Raw genomic sequence first — 5,049 nt, forward strand, 5'->3', positions numbered from 1 at the left:
CCAAGCCCCAGCACAGCACAGCTGCAGCCATCAGCTGCACCAGCCGTGCCCCCTTGCCCAGGAGCTGACCCAATCCATTCACCCCACGCAGCCATCCACCACTTCAACACACACAGGCATCACGTTGCCAGCGTGAGACAAAGCCTGCCATCGCATCATCGCCCTCTGAAATGCAGCAGGGCTGAGCTCCCCAGACTGAGGGCAGCAGTTTTCTGACCTGTAGTGAGGTGCAGGCAGCTGCTGGATGACCTCCTGCACTCGGAGCAACCGCTCCTCATCTGTACCGGCACAAACAGCGTCCTGGAAGAAAGCAGAAAGGGACTGAGACACACAGCATGCCAGTCAAGCGTATGGCGCTAACAGAAAAAGGGCCTCAGAGCTGCAGAGGGCACTGCTGCTCCCATCTCCCACATTTCCAATGGCAGGATGCACACACCAGGTGTTACGGTGCACGCAGTGTGCAGGAAGCACGAGCTGCTTGTTGTACAGAGACACCCACTGGACGTCCATCAAAACCCCAACTTCACAGAAAAAAGACCAAAAAAAGGTGCGCAGGCGTGTGTGTGGATGGGAAAGGCCACGAAGAGGGACATGAAGGCCATTGCCTTGTGCTTACCGAGAACTTGCCATGCAGTTGCTCGGTCAGCAGAGGGGTCGGGAGCTCCCTGAAGTACATCTTGCACAGGGAGCTCACGCTGTGAATGTCCCGGACGGTGAGCTCCGGAATCTGCTCCGACTCAAAGTCATGGCTGGAGAGAAGGACACCAAAACAGAGGGCTTGGAGAAAGAGGAAAACAACTCCAAAGCAAGACAACATACAGTCCAGAAGCACTCTTACCGCAGCTTCTGGATCTTGGACGCCACGCCGGACAGGCGGTAGATCCCCTGCACCACGCCGTGCTGCTCAATGAACTCAGCGCAGCTCTGCACGACCTGGGGGACTACAGAACAAGGGCCAGCGCTTAGCTGAGCTCCTGATTCAAGTCCTGCTTCAGCCGCTGCCCCTGTCACATCCCATCCACTAAGCCCAGCCGCGCTACTGCTTGCCTCCTCCGTAGAGGAGAAAAAAGGCTGTCGCAGACGGCGCAGACAGGCAGGAGCCGGGGACAAAACTGGACACGGACGTGTTCTTGGCTTTCAAGAAATGCCACAACCTGCCAAGCAGCTTGAAGAAAGTACTTCTGGGGAAGCCAGACACACTGCCACAAGTCCCATCACAGCTCCCACCGGAATGGAGGCGTGAGACCTCATGTCCAGAAGCGCTAGGAAACTGACGCACTACACTCTCTTGGGCCAAAAGGCTTCCTTGGTTTTCAGGCTAGCATGGCATTGGCTTACACCTTTGGCTTTAAGCAAATACAAGTGTGCCGGCCTCCTATGAGCATTAGCCTCAGCTTCCCTTGCAGCCATCAACTCCCATTTCACGTTTCTCCACCGCTATCAACCTGCCCCTTGCTAGACATGATCTCCCTTTCTTTCATCTTTACATGCCCAACAGAGAGGAAGCTCTCAGGAACGGGCTGTTCCTTACCATCACGGCCAGAGTGGAGAAGATGCTCTCCCAGGTCACAGCCAAACACCCCTTCCTTCTCCTTCTCCTTCTCCAGCTCCCGCTGCTTCGGTTCCTCTGGGCGGGCCTTCACGAAGGAACGAAGGAAGCTGAGGAGCTTGCCACGCTTCTTTGGCACTGCACAACAAAAGGAAGAAACCAGTTCATTTCAGGTTGGGCTCAGTGCGACCAGGCTGAGCGGAAACACATTCTACAGAGCACATAAAAGCGGCAAGAACATTGCCAACACTGCATTCTACAAGGATTCGAGCATTTGCCCAAGCCCTCATTCTCACTGCCTACAAAACAGCAGCCCTATGCCCCGTGGGATGCAGGAAGGATCATCAACACAGAGGAGAACGTGGGATGGATAAAGGAGGTATTCAACACAGAACACACCCAGAAGAAGACTCCATTTGACTTCCCCGCGCCATCACATGTAACATCCGTACCTGGCTTTGGTGCTGAGTTGAGGAGGGCCTCAGGAGGTTTTCCACTAATGAGCTCCACGCACTCACTGGGGAAGAACCCAACCTGTAAGAAGAAAAGAAAGAGTGATGGAATACTGAATGCAGCATTTCTCAGGCCTCAACTGTTAAACCAAGACAGAATGGCCTGCAGAAAAGTAACCCTCATTCAACATTTGCAGCCAGAAGACCTACAAAAGCAATAATTAGTTCCAGAGAAGATGGCTCTGTCCTCCGTGCTTGTACAATGGACAGAGGTGGTCAACTTCTGACTGCGCATTGAGCACGAGAGGCTCTTGCTTCTAAGTCACATGAGGAGACAGTTTCCCACCCAAGCCCAGAGCCAAAGGGAAAGTCCTCTGACAGCGACACAGGGAAGCTGTTGACGTCCAGAAGCCACCCTGTGCGGGCAGAGCAGCTCGAAGCTGATGTTCCTCACTTGACTGCAATTGCGCCCAGGAGTCTGAAGCTTGTGCCTACCTGAAAGCCACGCTTGCCTCTCCACCAGGGGCTCTGCTCCTTTGCTGGCATAGCAGTAATGCACACCAGGTCTCCCACCTGCAAGACATTGCAACATCAATCCCAGCGTCAGCACAGCTGGGAGGAAAGCACAGCTGAAATGGCACCCTTCTTCTGCACTGCCAAAGAGCGCACAGCTTGAGAGCAATTGCACCGGGGCAGCTCTTCAGGCATTTCCTGTGGGAAAGCTGGGCTTGGAGGTACAAGAGCCACTGCCTTACACACCAGACAGAATACAGTGCAAGCATGCCAAATGAAACCATCTTTTAGACATGGCTGAACTCCTCCCTGCATCCAACCCAGTGCAAGTCCTATCTGGACCTGCATCTTCTGGGCTTCGCCTCACAAGGCATTCTGAAGGTGTCTGAGAATATTCCTGATGCATTCACACGGTATACTCTTCTGGCCATGACAACAAGGAACGCCTTCTTTATCTGCTTACCTCCAAGGAGAGCTCATCCGCTGCCTGGGCAACGTATCTCTTAATAACATGGCCAGCAGCAATAGCTGGAATATTAAGAGATAACTCCTCACGGACCAGCAGAGGCTTCCCCTGGTTCTCAGGCTGAAACAGAAAGCACAGGCCATGGTGAGGAGCTGAGGACAAACAAGGAGGATTTCAGGGTGCCATCTCAATGCCACTAGCAAGGAAATGAAGCTTTTAAGGCAGCTCTTCAGGGACACCGAGAGAGCCGGAAGGATGCTCTCTCTCTTGAAAAGCAGGAGAGCACACCGGTGGCTCATTCTGCTGGCTCAAGTCAGGGAACAGAGACCAAGCAGAGCTTCACACTGTACCTCCGTCAACGCCCGGTCAGGCCCACGGCTGATCTCGCTGCTCGCGATGCCCATCACAGCAGGCGCGACAAGCTGCAACAGAAAAGAATCACATTTCCTGTGCTCACACAGCACTGGATCAAGAGACTTCTTCAGAACTACTTCTAGAAACAACAACTGTGTGCAGTCTATTCAAACGGGACAGCCGTTGCAATACGCAGCACTGGACCAACTCGCTGTCCCTCTGCTAGCAGATGGGGACTCTGGCACAAAGCAGCAGATGCATTTGCCCGCAGCACGCTGAGAGCGCAGTAGCAGGCCAGGGAGAGGTGTCACTGCTGGGGCTGGAGCTGCTCCCCAGCCCCCGGCTCCCAGCAGCAGCCTCACCACCAGCGCCGGCAGCAGCCTTTCGCATGCATTTCCTCTGCCTGCATGCCCGCTGTGCTCCCTACCGCTGTCGGGCACACTCCCACAGCCAAAGCATGCACGCTTGTGCCCCTGGCTCATGTTGTGCAGCTCTGCACAGAGTGGGGCTAGGGCTCTTTGCCTAACGGATTGCCTTCCTTCACACTAGCTGCTCCCAGCACTACAGGCAGCATCCTGCTGAGGGTTGAGCTGGAGAGGAAGTGGAAAAAACCCACACGTGACCAGAGCTGCATTTCAGCTGGACGAGGCTGTGTTACTACACACGGTGTGACTAAACGCGGGCTGTTGAACCATGTGGCAATACAAAACATGGCAGGTACCTGGCAAGAGATCAGAACAAGGGAGAAGAAGATCCTCGAACCCGCAGCCGTTCCTTGTCACTTTGCTCTGATCTTCCGCGAGCAAAAGCTGCTCCAAGGGAGCAGGCAGAGGGTGGGGAGGGGACAGAGAAAGAGCAGGTCAGTGAGCTTGCACAATTGAGCAAAGGGAAGAACCAGGGAAGAACCGTTGGACAAATGCCATCTTGATGGATGGCTTTGGACTGGATGGCCTGGGGTGAAAACGGTTTCTGACAGTCCAGGCTAAGCAATATGATCCTAGGAGCTCCGCCAGCCAGCACTTCTCAAGCCCTCACTGCCCAGCCGTCTATCCCACACCGTCTCAGCTTACCTACAAGGCGCTGCGCAAGACGGGATGAAGACGAACGGACTCAATCAGTGCACAATTGCAACAAGCCACGTACTCACGCCGAGCTCAAGCGCTCCAATGAAGGGAAGCAGCACGCGCTGCTCCTCCCCTCATTCTAGCCGCTTATGACATCACTAAGGGCCACCCGGCTGCTCCACCATGGACGGACAAGGTGGGGAGGCAAGACCACGTCACAAGACCACAGGATTCCAAAAGGGCACCCCAGCGTTCGAGAAATCAGTGCGTGGTTGGAATTCCATCCCAGCCAAATCCTGGAGAAGCTGGCATGGGGTTGTCGGGACCAAAGTGCAGGACCCGGCGCTTGGTCCTGTTGAGCCTCTTGCTGGGCCTATGGCAAATCCACACTAGGGTCCTTCTTTGCACCCAAGGGTGGCTTGGAGCAGCCATCTCTTTCACCTGGATGGAAATAAAGGAAGAGAAACACAGCACTACTACCAGACTGCTTTGCCAATTTCTTTCCCGAGCGCATTTTTGCCTTTTGGCTTCCATGACGACCTCATTTCCTCCTCCTTTTCTTTGGGGGGAAGCTGCCCCCAGTGCCTGAGCTTCACAAGACAGCATGAAACATGACACTAAGACAAACGCTTGCCCTGGGTGCAGGGTGGC

The 5,049-nt window shown here is 54.6% G+C and overlaps 1 long non-coding RNA gene across 1 annotated transcript; it reads right to left on the reverse strand.

Moving 5' to 3' along the window:
* Nucleotides 1–240: 240 nt before the first annotated feature.
* Nucleotides 241–876, reverse strand: LOC121108373. The gene is made up of 3 exons (XR_005842854.1): nucleotides 839–876; nucleotides 617–749; nucleotides 241–300 (listed from the first exon to the last, which is right to left on the reverse strand). It is a non-coding gene; the product is annotated as an uncharacterized LOC121108373 (long non-coding RNA).
* Between the last annotated feature and the right edge of the window lie 4,173 nt (nucleotides 877–5,049).

Source organism: Gallus gallus, chromosome Z (genome assembly GCF_016699485.2).
Source record: "Gallus gallus isolate bGalGal1 chromosome Z, bGalGal1.mat.broiler.GRCg7b, whole genome shotgun sequence".
NCBI classification, from domain to species: domain Eukaryota; kingdom Metazoa; phylum Chordata; class Aves; order Galliformes; family Phasianidae; genus Gallus; species Gallus gallus.